The 19306-nt window shown below is 37.1% G+C and overlaps 1 protein-coding gene across 3 annotated transcripts in view; it reads left to right on the forward strand.

Annotated features, from left to right (window-relative positions):
• The window catches only part of LOC146395592 (uncharacterized), a 795612-nt gene that overhangs the window by 485791 nt on the left and 290515 nt on the right, over nt 1-19306 (forward strand). Inside the window, exon 6 of one of the 3 annotated variants that reach the window (XR_014831460.1) lies at nt 15572-15624. The exons of the other annotated variants lie outside the window; for them this stretch is intronic. The gene's annotated coding sequence lies outside the window, so the exon portion shown is untranslated. Of the gene's footprint in view, nt 1-15571; nt 15625-19306 lie in introns of those variants that run through there. 3 annotated transcript variants of the gene reach the window in all.

Here is a 19306-nt window from a genome sequence, read left to right on the forward strand (position 1 = left end):
AGCAATATAAAAAAGTGAAAATAATTGTGAACAATGTGAGATTCATAAAAACAAAGTTGAAATCAAAAACTGAGAAAATGACATATAAGGGAAAAGGGAGCAATCAAAATTAAAGTTTTTAAGTCTTTATAATATTTGGGAATGTGGTAAAATCATTGATTCACTGAATTTTTTCAGACAGGCATGCATTTTTTTTTCTCTTTTTAGGGCCACACCTGCGGAATGTGGAGGTTCCCAGGCAAGAGCTATATTTGGAGCTGCAGCCGCTGGCCTTCACCAAGGCTACAGCCACCCAGATCCAAGTCGCATCTGCGACCTACACCACAGCTCACAGCAACGTCAGATGCTTAACCCACTGAGCAAGGCCATGGATTGAACCTGTATCCTCATGGATGCTAGTCAGATTCACTTTGCTGAGTCACCATGGAAACTCCACATGCATTTTTAAAATCAAAATGTAAACTATAGCATCATAGAGATTAAATGTATAATTTCCTAACCCGTGAAAGGAAAGAAAGAATTAAGGCAATTATATCAGCCTAATGCTTATTTTAAGAGGGAAAAAAGAGAAAAATATGTGATATAGGAAGCATAAAATGAAGTGATAGAAATTAAAACTTTCAGGGATAGAATAACTTTAAGTGAACTAACTTCATTTAAAAGACAAGAATTACCAGATCGGATTAAGACAGTAGAACCAGCTACTTGATATTTACGAAAGTTATACTTTTTCTTATTCCAGTTGCATTTTTATGTTTCAGCTGCCATAACAAAATACCAGACTGGGTGGTTTAAACAACAGAAATATCTTTTCTCACAGTTCTAGAGTCTGAAACTCCAAGGTTAAAAAATTGTCAGAGGTCATTTCTAGTTAAGACCTTTCTTCCTAGCTCATAGATAGCTGCCTTCTTGCTATATCCTTACATGGCCTTTCTTTCTTTCTTTCTTTCTTTCTTTCTTTTTCTTTTTTTTTTTCTTTTTTTTTTTTTTGTGCATGGATGCAGAGAGAGAGAGAGAAAGTGAGAGGGAGCCAGAGAGAACAAGCTCTGGTGTCTCTTCTTATAAGGATGCTAATTCTCTTGGTTCGGGGTTCTACCCTTATGACCTTCTTTAAACTTAATTACTTCCTTAGAGGCCTCGTCTCCAGATACAGCCACACTGGGGTTAGGGTTCTAACATATAAATTTTGAGGGGACACAAACATTCAGTTCATAATACCGATTTTCCGTAAGTAGTGCACTTCATAATACGGATTTTCTGTAAGTAGTACACAAGGCAAAGGTTCCAAAGCTAACGCTTTATTTGGTTAGAGGAAGCATAGAGCAGAAAGGTGAGAGGGGAAAAAAGATGAAAAGGAACACAGGTGGAACACTCACAATACCTGATTTTGAGATTTACTATAACATCACAGTTATCAAGGTAATGTGGTCTTGATAAAAAATAGACTAATGAAACACGATAGAGAGCTCAGAAAGAGATCCACACAAATATATCCAGTTGATTTGACCAAGGAGCAAAGGGAATTCAGTGGAGAAAGCATAGTCTTCTCTCAGCAAATGGTGCTAGATATTAACAACTGGATGTCCGAATGCACAACAAAAACCCATATAGGACCTTAATGCCTTTCTGTCACGATGCTGTATGCTAGAAAATTGACAGAACACTGTAAACCAGCTATAATGAAAAAAAATCATTATATATATAAAAGTTAACTCAAATGGGTCATAGAGATAAATGTAAAATAAAAAACCGTAAAGTTTCTAGAAGAAAACATGAAAGAAAAACCTGTGAACTTGAGTTTAGAGATTAGCTTTTAACTACAACACTAAAACCATGACCTATGGAAGAACAAAATTGATAAGCAGAACTTTATTATAGCTATTATTTTCCATCATATTCTATCCAATAGATGGGATATAGTTCCCTCTGTGCTAAACTACATACATGCCTCATATTTTGCTTTTCAAATTTGAATCTTCAGTCCATCTGGTGTTAATGTTTGAGTATAATATGAGGCATGTATGGAGTTTAGTATTATATATAGAATGTCACAGTAGAAACAGGAGATTCCATCCTTTCCACAGTTAACTGAAATGTCATCTCTTTTGTAGGCCTAGCTCAAATACGTATGTGTGTCTTTTTAGAATGTGTACTGTGTTCATCCCTGAACAGAGGTCTCTTTTCCATCTGGTATCACTTCTCACCAGCTTTAAGGAGTTCCTTTAATGTTTCATATAGTAAAGCTGTGCCACACACCTTCTTTCAGCTCTTTTTTAATCAGAAATGTCTCTATTTGCCATTATTTTAAAAGAATGTTTTCCTTGGATGTAGTATTCTAGATTGATAGGAATTTTTTTTTTTTGCTTTTGTTTACATGCATATAGTAAAAGCACAAAATCCATGCATAATGCTGTACCAAATTCGTTATGGTATTCTCTTTAAAGATGGGAGAAGGACAGATGGGGGTAGAACTCTGGCCATAACTAAAGCATTTCTTATAAATATAGAAAGAGTAATACAAAATAAAAATTTTAAAAGATAGAATCCTTTTAATCTTGAGCCAATAGGTATTTGTTATATTATTTTCTATATAATTTCTTTCATTTGTTCATTTCAAACATACGTCCTTTTAAATTTTTAAAATATGTCTCACATTGCAGTTATACAAATTCTCATCTTATAGCTTGATGAATTATTACAAAGAGAATACATCTGTGCATCTAAGGAATACTCTGCTCAGATTCTTTTCAGAATTTACAGACACTCTTAGAAGCAAAGTGAACCCAAATGCCTGACCTCTCAGGTTTCTTCTTTTCTTGGAATATAGGACTATATTTTGCTGGCTATTTTCTTTGAGATGCCTCCAAATATTAAAAAAAAAAAAGACAAAAAACAAAACAAAACAAACAAACAAAAAAAAAAACAAAAAACCTCGTCCAGCTTTTCTAGTTCTTTCAAATTACCAAGGTCACCCACCACCTTAACCAAGCCCATCCTGTACTAGCCGATAAAACACTTTTATTCACACAGAGAAACACACACACATCCAACTAAAGATTCAAAAGGGCAATTTAGAGTCTAAATTTAGTGGGACTTGAGTACTATGCTAAATGTTATAGCAGGCAAAAATAAACTAAAATTTTAGCCTAACATCAGAGTTATCCGTGGGAATCTGGGGGGACTAGAAAACATGGACAAAAAATACCATTAGTGTAAAATGTATGCTGTTAGTAATTCACAAATAAATAGATGGGAAGCACGTGAACTCTTACCAAAGCACATAAAGTGTGTTTAGAAGTAAGATTTGTCCCTAAAATAATAAGAATCCTGAAAGTCAGGTGAAATGCTAAAGGGTCATTCGAGAATTGAGAAAAATAAGAGACCCACTCAATTTACCCACTCAATAACTACCTGTTCATCCTTTCAGCCAAGGTGTGTTTATGTCACCAAGCTCCAGCCAAATCAAGGTGAATCAGAATGGTATACAAAGATTCTGAAACCTGCCCTTAAAGGAAAGGGCCCTTTCTCACGTCAAGACAGAAAGTGGAGTAGCTGTTTTAGAGCACAAATGGAAGATGAGTGTTGAGGCTGGCAGAGCAAAGAGAAATCTGAATCCCTGACACAATCACCAGTATATTCAGACTACTGTGTGAAAGAGAAATTTGGTTCTATTCTGTTTAAGCTATTGTTATTTTTGGATCTTTGTTAACAGAATCCACGCTTGTAAGCTAATTCATACACTATCCAAATTGTCCATAATTCTCTAATATGACACAAGATAAGCTGGTGAAAGAAATATATGAAGGTGACTATCGAACAAAAATAGAGATAAGGAACAGGACACAATTACCAAATATATTTTAGGATCAATACCCATTAGACCTATTCTTTAGTTTTCTCTCATCTAACACTGATGCTCTGTGGATCTTGTCCCTGTGGCCTGCCCCTGTTCAGTGCTCATTTTCATTGCCAATGCAATTATTTCCATTTTAATGATAAGGACATTGGAAATCTATGTTCAGGTGTCTTTCTTTTTTTCAGTCCCTTTTAGATTTTTTTCCCAGTTATGGTACAATGAAGAAACTGGAATCTATTTTACCCCAAGATACTAGATATGATGACTTAGCTTTAAATTGGTTTGGCAGTGTTTTCCCCCCAGATATATCATTTTAACCAGAGAAATCATTATAGTGATTTTCCCCCTGTGAATAAAAACAAGGAATCCTTTCTGCAACATTTTTTTTTTCTGTAACTTTCTATGAGGTACTGCATCTGAAGTGGGATTTCTTTAACTACGGTTTGCAGAATTCATGGTCTGGTTATTAGCTCCTGTTTCTCATTTTTGACTTTATCCAGATGGACCAACAGATAGTATTTTTTTTTCCTAACTGTCCTGGATAATTTTTGCCAGTTGGCTGACAAGTTGAGGATATGGAAAATACTATGCAATCAAGATCTGGCTGGAACCCCCTGTAGGCAAAAGAATCAAAAGATCAGTCCCAATGTGAAGAGCACATATTTCCATAAAAGATGCTTTCTGTCTAGTCTGAAGCACTTGCTTCCAGTTTTTAGGCACATAGAAATTGTCCAGTTCTCAGGAGACTGAAAACACTTGTAAAATTCATCTGGGTTGAGGTGACCCATTCACCAAATACATCAAGTTTCTCAGGCTAGAACATTCTTACAAAATGACTCTTCCCTCTACATTTTTGTCAGACCAAGAACTATATTATTTTTATAAACAAATCAAAAGAAACCATCAGAAAATTGAGAAAATACTCACACTTAAAAGCCACTGCCCGTTAAATGTCCATGATTCTTTTCTTAATCTTTGTTGGAGTACATGTCTAGGCATTCTCTGTTAGAACAGTGCTCAACAACTCTGATTACCTTATAATTGTAGAGAAACCACTAACAACATGCATATGTTTGCTTTACCAGGGCAGAGCTTGAGAGTTCAAGAATATAAAATTCTGAGATGAAGCATTTGTGGGAAAGGAGACTGGGTTTGAGCTACATATTATATAAACCTTCATCATTTACTTCCCAACCAGCACTGCTAGATCTTGGGGCAAAGAATTGAAGCCTTGTTCTCTCATTGGTATAGGCTTTACTGTTTAATGATGACTCTTTTATTTTTTTTTCCTCGTCTTTTGCTTCTTTTCATTAAAAGACTCTATAGTTTACTGGAGTTTAGTATAAAATCCCATCAATATTATTGCTTCATTTTTCAATATTAATGATTGATGTGTAAAAAAAAATCACCTCCTTGGATTTTGAGTTGTGCTGCCAGGGTCCTTTGAACATTTGTTTTCATTGCTGAAATGGAGACAAATGCTGTGGCAAAAATATTCTCTTCCCTTCAGTTGCTGGCACCAAATTGCTAAGGCAGCTCTGCACTGAGACAAAGTTTTGAAAAGGAAAAGAACATTTCAGGGCCCAAGCATGCTAGAATTTTAGTTTTCTCTTAAAGACAACATTTCAGAGCAAATAGAAACACCCCCATAAGTTTTAATTAATCATTTGCGTGGACTTTAATGATCATTTATATCCTGATGGAGGATGAGAGAGCACATGTGTTTACAGTCATACACATTTTCCTTTATTGTCCACAGAACATTAAAACCACAACACAAGACTAAGTGGGCCTTCCTGCGAATTAGGAAGGACACATTGACCACAGTCATCCATGTGAAGAACATCAGAGTCTCTGAAATAACCCTCACGTCTTTAAAATCAATCAAGTAATCAGTAAGAATTTACTACGTGCCCTGAGCCACGCTCATCTCTGTAGGGGAAAACACACAATCCTTTGTTCATGAAGGAAGTGAGGAGGAAATATGACACATATTAAAAATAAGAGAATAATGACAAGTCAAAGAGTCAAAGAGCTGTGTACCCAGAGAGCATTGTTTTGACCCAACTTAATTTTCTTGAATTAGACTCTGGAATGAGGCCATCGGTCTGCTCTAAGGATTTCTAAGAAACAACTTGAATGAAATTCACTACAATATTTATTGTAAAGTAGTTGAAACGATCATTTGCCTTACACAAATAAACATGCTAAAAATCGTAGAAATAACAAAAAAAAGGAGGTATTGTGAGATATAGATAAAAGTGCCCAAAAGATTAGAGAAAAACAGTGGTACTTAGTGAAGACATCTTAGAAGAGAAAGACTTGAGCTGTGCCTTGAAAAAATAGATTAATTATTTTTACCTATTAAAATAGGGTATAAAGAGGGCATTCAAGGAGTCAAGGCTGAAAATATGGTCATTTGTGCATTGATTTTACGAGGATTTAAGAGCATATGCCATACTCTGTACCAAACACTGAAGCTGTCACAACAGAAAATGGGCAGTGTTTCTGCCCTCAGTGAGCTTACATTCTAGTGAAGAAATAGCAAGATAAGACCAAGAAACATTTAACTTTGGCCTTTCCTTTCTTTCCTGCATTTCTTTATCATAATGTCAGATAGTGCCAGAGGTATTAATATTGTCTCAAGAAAAGCTAGGATTGTTATGGCAGGAATGGAAGAAAATGAACAGTAAATATATGTTATTTTTCTCTTTTATTACTTCCAAGGCAGGAAAATCAGAGGAGAGGCCTCGAAGGGAGTAGAGTATAAAAGCTAATGATACCATGTGCATGTGCATGCGCATGAAAGAAAATAGAATATAGATGAAGTATATATATCTGTGCTGCAAAGAGAAAGAAGTGTGAGGTGGTACATTGGAGAAGGTCATCTGGAAATTGGGGAAAGTTAAGGAGAAAGGAAGCTGTTGACAAGAAGAGAATGCCGGTAAACCCCCCCCCCCCACCCGGGGTCAGAAGCAGGCCAGCTGAGCCAGCACCTGCAGACCTCTGGCCTTTGGACTGGGAGTGGAGAGAAGGTGATGAGAGGGATTTTCTAGGCAGCTTCTCACCTGCATCCTTCTGTGATCATACAACTGAAGGATGTCTGCCTCTCCCTGAGAACTAGCTGAGACTTTGTGAACTACTTAGGACACTTAAAACTCCCTGCCCCACTCAGAAGGAGGTGTCAGTTCTGGACCCCCGCAACAGGGGTGGTGGTACAGATAGGAAGATCCTATCACCAGTCTTTGGATTGGCTAAAGGGTAGAAAAACCCATCCTTGTTATAGACAACTGCACCTGCACACAGGTATGTGCACACACATGCATGTGCAAGGACACCCAGATGTACAAAGGGCTTTTCAATTCAAATGCAATATAAGTCTGAGATTTTTTTTGACTCCACGAAGGCCTGAAAGTATATACAGGATAAAAAAATAGTTAACTCAGTGTTTCTCAAACTTAGCTAATCATAAGAGTCAAGCATTAGAAATGCAAGTTCCCTGCACCTAGCCTGCTAGATTAGTGGCTTTGCCCTAGGCCTGGAAATCCGTGTTTTTGGCCAGAGTTCCCTGTGAGTCTTATGGTTAGACAGGTTTGGAAAACACAGCTTCATCAAGGGTGGCCAAAGTGTTATACTTTCTCCCCCTTCTAGTGCCCACCAAGTACCTCACCAGTTGATCCCAGTGCTTCCTCCTGCTTAGCCTGTATTCTTTGCAGCTACCAATGTCTGAATTGCCATGCCATACAAGAGAGGACAAAACCAATTTATTTACGTCCCAGTGTAATTTATGTGAGATACTCATGCTGTAAAATCCACGTTTTGAGCTGCTTATGGAAGGCAGTGAGCATGTTATCTCACCGTCCATAAAGGACACACTCTTTTGCTGATGGTGACTCTAACTGTCAAGATCTCCTGGCCATCAGGATCCTATCTGCAGGCCTTGACCTTGTGTGTTCCTTAATGAAAATGTTGGAACTCAGAGCCTAAGATATGATGTGTTTGAGGCCGCAGAGGAAAACTTCACAGCACACTTCCCTATAAGGCAACAGCAAGCAGCAAGACCTATGTGGACCCAAGCTGACTCCTATGTGGACCCAAACAGTTTGGACAGGGGCTTATTAACTAGCCAGTCCATCTTCTGGCTAAAGAGGATAATTATCTAGTACCCTGCTGGATTTAAGTTGCCATGATTTCTACCTCTCTTTCTTGTGAAAGTTTTCACATAAGTTGGTACTGCTTTTTCCATCTGGTCTAACAAACTGGTTATGGCTCAACTCTGAAGTCAGAAAGACTTCCATTCTGATCCCATTGAGCTGTTTTGCAACTGTGTCACTTGGGCAAATTTCTTCCCCTCTCCTGTCCTTTCTGCAAAGTGGGGATGAAGATGGTGCCTCACTCAGGGGTTGTTCGTTAGGACTTAACTAGATAATGAATACAGAGCACCTAGCCCAGTGCCATGGAAAATATCGACTGTTAATCCTGGTCTGAAAATCATCCTTGCTGTCAAAACCTGGCCATTCATTGTGTTTATGTGTGTGTGACTTTCTTATTCAAGCTGCTTGTATTATGTTGTGATGCCTACATAAAATTTGAACTATAGATTATTTCCTCATTTACCCAATCTCAACACCCTAATATTACCTCCTTTCCACTGACCCAGTATTTAAAGGCTTTTCACAGGGGTTATCCTGACTTTAGGAATTCCTTCAGGACACCTAGAAGGGTACAAATGGTTTTTACCCGGCAAAAACACTAACACTAATAACTACAATGCGAGTTTTATTCATTGATCCAAGAAACCACATTGCTACGTATTGAGTCGTTTCCTTGGAAAAGCATCTGTTGAGCCCAAGACTGAAGTCAAGTGCCTCTAACAAATAACTTTATTCAGAGTACTTCACAGTCTGTAATGTTCCATTCATTTGTACAGTTATTACCATAAGAGTCATCCTTCCTTTTTCAATCCCACTTTGAACTTAGCTGGGATGAGCAATAGATCCGGATCCACTTGCTACCAGCTTGTCCACAGCATCAAGCACAGTACCCAGCACAGAGCAAGTGCTCAGTGAATGTTTGCTAAGTGCTACAACAGTGCTGGTTGCTGACCATATCCCCCGGGATCCCTTCAGTGTTTGTGTATATCCCTCCCCTGGCTTCTTTGTGCTTTTGCTTCCAGTGACCTTTACCTTGACTTGCATTGAGGGACTCCTCTGGCCCATATACAGATTCATTGTCAGGATATTCAGAGACCTGGAAATACCTGGGGTTTTATATCTCCTGGACCCTTCCTTAGCCAGTGGTCAAGCCCCTGACCTCAAAGGAGAAAAACTTTGTAGTGTATATCAGACTCCCAAGTTTCTCTATGGGATCAACTTGAAGCCCCACAAGACTCTACTGGAATCACTCCCTAAGAGGCTCCTTCTTCCCTCCTCTGCTGCCTGCACTCTCTTGCACACTTGGCTTGCCTATCTTCAATAAATCACTTGCATACAGATCATTGACTCCAGGTCTGCTTCTGGGGAACCCAACATAAGACATTACGTAAATGGTTTTTAGAAACAAATTGAGCCTCCAATGAAGAGTACCTGCTGGCAGGGAGCCCTGGAAAAGGAGCTGAGCAGGTGGGCAAGGGCCAGATCATGGGAGGCCTTGTCTTTCAAGCTTAGGAGTTTGAACATTATTTGAAAATAGGAAGCTTAGAAAGCATTTCGATTAAGAAAAAGAAAGAAAGAAAAAAACTGTCCCTGAGAAATAGAAAATATTTACTCCCTATGTCTTTCAGGGCTTATAAAGAGTAAGATTACAGGAGCAAGGTTTGCGTTGCGTATGCTCTGTCAGACATTACATGTGAACCTGAGATGCATCAGCAGAATAGGGATCGGGCATAGCTCTTCTGTGGGCAACAAATGCTCATATGCAGCAAGGACAGAGGAAAATGGGAAGATGATACGGGCTTTTTGAGGTAGAAAAGTGACTCTGTCAAGAGCATCTTTGAGGTGCTGATACAACACACACTTGAGAGCATTGTTTTCTTGGCAAATGGGGATTTAAAAACTTTGGCCTGTAGCCATGTAATGAAAAGAAATGCATATTTTTCTTAGGCGTGTCTAAGACATTTTTAAAAACCCTTTGAAAAGCTAAGCTATATAACCATGGGAGGAAGTGGCTGAAGAAATTTCAGTTTTGTAGCTGTGAAGACTGCATGTAAAGGAGAATGGGGGTATATGCAAGTTGTCAGAAACGACCCAGGATGTGGATAACTGTGATTATAAGTGTGAATGTTTGCAGAGGATTGTGTCCATGGTAAGTAGTTTATTTTTGACAGCAAAAGGAAAATGTAGAGTTTGTTCAATATGAAGACATTTCAAGTAAGACCCTGGAAGATTTCAAAGGGATACAGCATGACGTAAATCAGAATAGTGCTTATTCTCATTACCAGGACAAGAATAAGCAATAAGACCTGTATTTATGTGTGTGTGTGTGTGTGTGTATTTATATTTATATATTTATATATGTGTGTGTGTATACACATACACACACATAATGTGTATATATATATGTGTGTGTATGTGTGTGTGTGTATATAACATTTATTTAACTGAAAATTCCAAATGTAGCCCATAGCTGAAATTACTTACTTTAACTCTTTCACTAAAAAACAGATTCTCCTGGCTTAAAACACTTCTTTATATATCTTAGATAATTTGACAGCGCTACAAATTTAGGTCAACCTATAAAATATTCTGTGGGAGTGTAACTTTCTATATGGCAAGTTATCCTTCAATCATCATGAGAGAACTGGTTTTATTCCAGCCCAGCTCTGGAATTAAGAAAGTTTGACCATAAAGATGGCTTCCTGAGACTGTAAAGATTTGTATTTTTCTATAGATTTTTTCCACATGTGCATCATTGTAATTGGATAGAAGCAGCAGCAGATAAGTTTTTATTTAGTTATGTAAATTTTCTTTTTGATGGTGTAAAATAGATAATTTTGAAAAACTAAGGAAGGGTGGGATGAAGGAGAGATAAAAGCAAACAGCCACCACACTTTTGGCTAAAAACTCTAGGTGGCTACCAGGAAACTAGAGAGTTTTACTCTTGGCTCATATTTTGAGCTCTATACATTGGAGGCCAGGAGTGCACTATCAGCTCCTTATTCGTTTTGGACTAAAAGTCCCTTTTCAGTCATAACTGATCATTTTTATTCCATTGCTGGCACAGGTTCTGTACAATCATCAATCAAACAATAGTAGAAATTTAACGGACCCCATTATCCTTTTTATAAAATCATCTGCCTCATTTTCTTTAGTCTTTTGTGAGTGTGTATGAATAAAAAACTATTCAGAGTAAAAGTAAATATTTCTGCTTTATTGAGCCGATCAAGAAACTGAGGTCCAAAGAAGTGAAGTGTTTGATTGAGTTCACACAGCTTTTTAGTGGAAGAAAAAGGGCTATAGCTCAGGACTCCCAGTTCCCAGGCTGGCTTTTTAGTGGAAGAAAAAGGGCTATAGCTCAGGACTCCCAGTTCCCAGGCTGGCTCTTTCTACCCTCCAACTTCCCCCTTTCCCAGGCTTTGCTGCTGTGTTGTGTCCTATCAGTATTACTACAATTTGTTTGTCCATTACCTGTGGATGCACATTGGCTTTTTTTCCAGTTTGAGACTATGAACATTTCTGTGTATATCTTTGTATGACTTGTGTTTCACTTACCTTGTAATTACCAAGGAATGGAATATTTTTTTAACTTATGAGAGGTCGCCAAACTAGTTACACCATTCTACATCTCCAACAGCACTGTAGGAGAGTGTCCAATTTCTTGAAATTCTCACCACTGCATGGTATGGTTAGATATTTTAGTTTTTGCTACACAGTAGTATCTCATTGTGGTTTTAACTTACATTGTTCTTATGACTAATAATGCTGAACAGATTTTTCATGTATTTATTTGCCATCTGTATACCTTCTTTTGTGTAATGTTTAAATGTTTTTACCAACTTTTTTTTATCTTTTATATATATATATATTTTTTTTTTTTCTACTGTACAGCATGGTGACCCAGTTACACTTACAGGTATACATTCTTTTCCCTCACATTACATGTGCCATCATAGGTGACTAGACAGAGTTCCCAGTGCTACACAGCAGGATCCCATTGCTAATCCATCCCGAAGGCAACATTCTACATCTATTTACCCCAAGATCCCAGTCCTTCCCTCTACTTCCCCTCCCCCCTTGGCAACCACAAGTCTATTCTCCAAGTACATGATTTTCTTTTCTGTGGAAACGTTCCTTTGTGCTATGTCTTATATTCCAGACATAAGTGGTGTCGTTTGGTATTTGTCTTTCTCTTTCTGGCTTACATCACTCAGGACAAGAGTCTCTAGTTCCATCCATGTTGCTGCAGATGGCATTATTTTGTTCTTTCCTGTGGCTGAGTAGTAGTCCATTGTGTATATATACCACATCGTCCTAACCCAATCGTCTGTCAGTGGACATTTGGGTTGATTCCATGTCTTGGCTATTGTGAATAGAGCTGCAATGAACATTTGGGTGCATGTGTCTTTTTCAAGGAAATTTTTGTCCGGATATATGCCAAAGAGTGGAATTGCTGGATTATATGGAAGTTCTATGTATAGTTTTCTAAGGTACCTCCATAGTGGTTGTACTAGCTTACATTCCCACCAATGGTGCAGGAGGGTTCCCTTTTCTTCACACCCCCTCCAGCATTTGTTACCTGTGGACTTATTAATGATGACCATTCTGATTAGTGTGAGGTGGTATCTCATGGTAGTTTTGATTTGCATTTCTCTAATAATCAGTGATGTTGAGCATTTTTTCATGTGCTTGTTGGCCATCTGTACATCTTCCTTGGAAAAATGTCTATTCAGGTCTTTTGCCTGTTTTTCCATTGGGTTGTTGGCTTTTTTGCTGTTGAGTTATATAAATTGCTTGTATATTCTAGAGATTAAGCCCTTGTTAGTTGCATCATTTGAAAGTATTTTCTCCCATTCTGTAATTTGTCTTTTTGTTTTCTTTTTGGATTCCTTTGCTGTGCCAAAGCTTGTCCATTTGATTAGGTCCCATTGGTTTCTTTTTGCTTTTATTTCTGTTGCTTTGGGAGACTGACCTGAGAAAATATTCCTAAGGTTGATGTCAGAGAATGTTTTGCCTATGTTCTTTTCCAGGAGTTTGATGGTATCTTGTCTTATATTTAAGTCTTTCAGCCATTTTGAGTTTATTTTTGTGCATGGTGTGAGTGTGTGTTCTAGTTTCATTGATTTGCATGTAGCTGTCCAGGTTTCCCAGCAATACTTGCCTCCTGGGTTGGAAAAATTAATATTGTAAAAATGTCCATACTACCCAAAGCAATCTATAGATTCAGTGCAATCCCTATCGAATTACCTATGACATTTTTCACAGAACTAGAACAAACAATCCAAAAATTCATATGGAATGCCAAAAGACCCAGAATTGCCAAAGCAATTCTGAAGAACAAAAACCAAGCAGTAGGCATAACTACCAGAATTCAGGCAATATTACAAAGCCGCAGTCATGAAGACAGTGTAGTGCTGGTACCAAAACAGACATATAGAGCAATGGAACAGAATAGAGAACCCAAAAATAAACCCTGACACCTATGGTCAATTAATCTTTGACAAAGGAGGCAAGAACATAACATGGGAAAAAGACAGTCTTTTCAGCATGTTTTTACCAACTTTTAAAAAAGCTGGATGATTTGTTTTCTTACTATTGGGCTTTGAGAATTCTTTACATAAGCTAAACGAAAATCCTTTATTGGATATATGATTTGAAATACCTTTAATCTATCCTTTATTTTTATTTTCTTTAGTGTATCAAACAGCACAAATTAAAAAAATCCCTAAAGTATAATTTGTTAATTTTTAATATTATGATCACATTTTTGGTGTTATGTTAAAAAATCTTTGGCCAACCCAAGATCACAAATATTTTATGTTTTCTTCTGAATGATGTCCTTTTTTTTTTGATTTTACACTTAGTCCACGACTCATTTTTTAGTTTATTTTTTATATGATACAAGGTACAATTCAAAATTCATTTATTGAATAGGGATATGCAATCTTCCCAACACTGCTTATTTAAAGATATCCTTTTTTTATTTAATTATCTTTATACTTTTGTCAAAAATGATGTTTATGGATTCTGTTCTCTTCTATTGACACAATTGTTAATCTTTGTCGGTGCCATTCTGTCTTGATTAATGATGTTTTACAATAAATATTAAAATCAGATGATGATATTCTCCAACTTTGTCTTTCTTATTCTATTGTTTTGTCTATTATAGATCCTCTTAGAATTTTACAATCAGCTTGCCAATTTCTACTTTAAAAGCACAAAAATATTTGGGTCTTATTTTATGTCCAGTCTGACAGTTATTGCCTTACAATTAGGATGTCTACAGTTTTTCCATTCATTGTGAATATTGATGTGGTTAGGTATGATTCTATCATTGTGTTATTTTATATCGCTTGCATTTATTCTTTTTTCTCCTTTTTCTTTCTTTCTTTTTTTTAATTGTCTTTTTGCCTTTTCTAGGGCTGCTCCCATGGCATATGGAGGTTTCCAGGCTAGGGGTCAAATCGGAGCTGTAGCTGCCAGCCTACACCAGAGCCACGGCAATGCAGGATCCGAGCCGCGTCTGCAACCTACACCACAGCTCACGGCAACACCGGATCCTTAACCCACTGAGCAAGGCCAGGGATCGAACCCACAACCTCCTGGTTCCTAGTCGGATTCGTTAACCACTGTGCCACAACGAGAACTCCCTGTTCTCCTTTTTCTTATCTTTATTTGGATCAACTGAAATTTTTTATGAGTCCATTTTATCTCCTTTGTTGGCTTATTAGCTCTCTTTGTTTTGTTCTTTTAGTATTACTTTAGGGTTTATACTATACGTTATTAACAACAGTCTATTTTTAAGTAATATTATGTCACTTCATGTATATTTCAAGAAATTTGCAATAGTACACTTCAAGTTCCTCCTACCTGGTCTTGGTCCTCTTAGTGCATTTTAATATACTTTATCTGTTATAAACCCTAGGCTACATTGTTGTTTTTGTTTAAATAGCCAATTATCTATTGAAGCTATTTAAATCAGAAGAAAACAATCTTGCATGCTTGTACTATTTCCATTCCATTACTCTTCACTTATATGTGTAGATCCATATTTCCAGGTGCTATCATTTTCCTTTTGCTTGGAGAATCTCTTTTCATAATTCGTGTGATGTTTTACTGTTAGTGGGAAAGTGTTGTAGCTCTTGTATGACTGAAAAAGTCTGTTTTGCCTTTGTCTTTGAAGGATTTTTTCCCTCTGGTATAGAATTTTAGGTTGACATTTTTTTTTTTCCTGGATGTTGGACGCTGCCTTTTTGCATTGTTTCTTATAAAAAAAAATGTGATAATCTGCTTTATTCTTTGTCTTTATTCCTCTGTACATAGCACATCTAATTTTTTTTTGGTTGCTTTTAACATTTTCTCTTTATTACTATTTTTGAGAAATTTTCTTGTAATATGCTTTAAAGTTGCTTTTTGTTTGTTTGCATATATATGTATGTGTGCATGCACACTGGGTTTTGTGTAGCTTTTGGGTCTGTGGGGTTACAGTTTTCATCAATTTTGGAAAGAAATTTTACCATTATTTTTTCAATTTTTTTTTTCTGTCACCCCTTTCTTTCAGGTGTTCCAGCTACACATATATTAGGATACTTGGAGTTGTTCCACAGATCATTGGTATTCTTTTCAGTTTTTTTTTTTTTTATTGTTTTATCTCTTAGTGTTTTATTTTGAACAGTTTCCATTGCTCTCTCATCAGGTTTACTATTCTTTTCTTCTGCCATGTCAAACCTGAAGTTTATCCCCTGTAGTTACTTTTTCATTTCAGACATTCTGGTTTTCATCTTTAAAAATTTTATCTGTGTCTTTTTTGTATTTCTGCTTTTCAGCTTTTTGAATGTATAGAATGTAGTTATAGTAGCTGTTTGAAAGACCTAGTCTGGTAATTCTAACATCTGTGTCAGTTATGAGTTGGTTTTGATTGAGTGTTCTTGTCATTATGAGTCATATTTTTCTTCCTTTTTCCATACTTGAAGATTTTTTATTAGATGTTGGGAATTGTGAATTTTAACTTTCTAGGTGTTGGATAATTTTGTATCTCTGTAGATATTCTTATATTTTATTTTTGGATATAGTTAAGTTATTTGGATCTTTCTTTAAAATTTGTTGTATAGTTCTAGAACCATGTTTAGTTTATTTTTTATTTTCCATTATAGTTTTTCACAGTGTTCTGTCAATTTCGAGTGTACAGCAAAGTGACCCGGTAATTCTCTACTGCTAAGGCAAAACTATTCTTAGAACTCTCCCACGTCCATGTGACTTACAGAGTTTTCCACTACAGCTGTTGGGAACAGGCACTTCCTGACTCTGTGTGAGCAACGGATACCAGTCCACTAACCCTGTTGGTGACTCTTCTCCCAATCCCAGTTACTTTCATCACATATATACTTGATCAATATGCTGCTAAACTCAGGAATTGACCCTGTACGGTTCTCTAGAGTTCTCTTTCTTTGTGACTCTTTCTTCTTTGAACTCCACCTAAAGAACTCCAGCAACCCTGGTATCCCAAGACACTCAGCTCTATCTCTTCAACTCAGGGATTCTGCTAGACTACACATAGTTTCCCCTCTCTGCTCCATGACCAGGAGTCTTCCCCAGTGTTGTAAGCTTGGGCAGCCAGAGGCTTCACCTCACTCATTTCTCACATCCCAGGGATTGCATTCTTCATTGTTAATATCCAATGTCTTGGAAGTCAGTGCTTCATATAGCTTGTGTACTTTGTGCGTGTGTTGTAAGAAGAAAAATCTAGTCTACAAAATTCCAGTTTGGCCAGAAGTGGAAGCCTTAGCTTGGTATTTAATCCAGTTTGCTTCCATTTTCCAGTATCTGTGAAAAAGAGCAAGAGTTATAAATACAGACAGGGAACATAAGAGGGTAGAGGCTATACAGAATTAATAAAGTTGTAAGCCGTCAGTATATTTATGAGGTTAACACAGATGTGACCTCTTTTCAAAAGTCAACATTAAAGGCATTCCTTTTTCATATGAAAAAATTAAATGTGTATTGCACAGTACATGAAGGAGGAACTGAAACTCAGTTTGAGAAATGACTGAATTAGTCTCCATTGCTTCTCAAATATCGTAATTTTTATCTGCAAGGAGTTTGGAGGCTTGTTGTTTGGAGAATCTGCCTGTAAAGCTGTTACATCTCATTGACAAGCTGAGAAATTTCTTCTTGGTTTGGTTTAATTGTATCTTCTCTTATTTTGTACATTGTCATCATTTTAAAAGACACTGATCTGCTCCTGGATGTATTTATCAGAAGGATTCACTCTGGTAATTTCCTAAAAGAGAAACATATCTATCTGATAGACTTTTCAAGTACAGTTACTCAATTTGGAATTCAGTGGAGTAGATCCAATAGCTCCCATCAATAGTAGGAATCATCTTTCAGAGCAGTGGCACTCTGTATTTGACATGCAACAGTTCTGTGTGCTGAATTAATTCCAGGGACTTGAATACATACTTCGTGAACATGTAGAAACATTTTTGGTTCTAAAAATAATCATGGTATCTTTCATTTGCATGTGGTGTTATAAATTTGAAAACGTAAGTCCACATTCCTAAAGGCCAGGGAAACAAAAAAATATATATATAGAAAAATTAAATGCTGAACTGTATGGAAATTATTATATGAACAGTAAGAAATTAGAAGGAAAATCTGTATCATCTAGAGTGGTTCAGGGAAACTATGTGGGAGACCAAAATTGCTTAGTAGATAAAGGTGAGGAGAGACGTTCTTACAAATGATGAAAAACAGCATGAGCAAAGGCAAGGGGTTGGAAATAAGAGCAGAATACATGAAAGGAAGTGAGCTGTTAAAGAATGCTTTTGGGAAGGGCTGGGAAACTACTCTCAGATGATGAATGGCCTGCAAAGCCAAACAGAAAAATTTGTAACTAAAGCCAAAAATAACAGGAAGCCACTGTAGATTTTTGAGCAAATGACAACTATAAGTACAGCTTTATGGATATGCTGGCAGTGACATGCAAGGTGGATGACAGAGAGGATAAAGTGAGAAGAACCAGCTTGACTCTACTGGTGTCCTTCAAGTTAGGAGGACTATGTCAAGGATATGAGAAAAAAAATATAAGAGACAAAAAGGATCAGTTAATATTCTGAAGGATGAAATAAGGAGGCTTGAACTGTCCCACCTTTCACTGTTCTCTGTCTCCTCAGTGGGAGATTTCAGAAGCAGGGATGAGGAGTGAAAGACAGAGGTGTGTATCTGCCCCATTCTCTCATGTCACCTTATGTAGATGCTCACTCAGCTTCTCAGTCTCCTTGGATGCTGTCTCTATGGTGAACTGACCTTCCCCAAGAAGGGATAGAGCATAGCGTGGTGCTTACATGCATGAAGATTAGACCATTGCTACTTTTTTCCCTTCTGAAAATTGAATGAACATTTTAAAAGTCAAAATTGAGAAACTAGAAACAATCATGACAAAATGAAGGAGAAAGAATTTCCAGAAAGTAAAAGAAAGCAATGGGGAGTCAGAAGGGAAATAAAATGGAAAAGAGAAAAGAGAGAGGGGCAAAGCTGACTGCCAGCTCCTGAGGGTTTGAATCTTCTGGGCTAAGATTTAGTTCCCATGTCTGATCTTCCTGAAAAAAGAAAAAAAAAGGTAGAATTCTAGAATTTAGCAACTTTCCCCCTCCTTTTGATCCTTAGAAAACTGATTCTGCAGAAGCGAAGTCGCTTTCTCAAAACTAAATGGCTCATAATTGAAGACAGGGCAAGAACATACATGTGCAACTCCTGCTTCAGGTCTCTATTCCATCACACACTTCCTTTCCTAGAAAGGACTCAGAGAGTTATTGCACATTGTGTTAGGGCTAACTACTTTAGACAACTACTAAGAAGTTGGTAACTCAATTAGGCTGTCTTCGTCCATCTTTCTTCCAAATGTAAAGGATGCAGTAATATAAATTACAAAAGAAAAGGTGCCATAATGAGGGAGACAAATTTAAAGACATAGAAGAATGAAAAATGAAAACTGAAAGAAAAGTGTTCCCAAAACAATCTTGAAGAAGAACAAAGTTGGAGCTCTCACACTTCCTGGTTTCAAAACTTATTACAAAGCTATACTGTAATACTGGCATAAAGACAGACACATAGATTAATGGAATAGAATATAGCGCCTAGAAATAAATCCTCACATATCTGGCCAAATGGTCTTTGATAAGGGTGGTAGGACCATTCAGTGGGGGAAAGGACTGTCTCTTCAACACATGGTGTTGAGAAAACTGGACATCCACATTAAAAAGAACAAAATTGACCCTTATACTGTGTACAAAAA

Source organism: Sus scrofa, chromosome 16, assembly GCF_054392235.1.
Source record: "Sus scrofa isolate SSC_HxYL_T2T_F1_AM1 chromosome 16, Sscrofa_HxYL_maternal_Yorkshire_Landrace_v2.0, whole genome shotgun sequence".
Taxonomy (NCBI): domain Eukaryota; kingdom Metazoa; phylum Chordata; class Mammalia; order Artiodactyla; family Suidae; genus Sus; species Sus scrofa.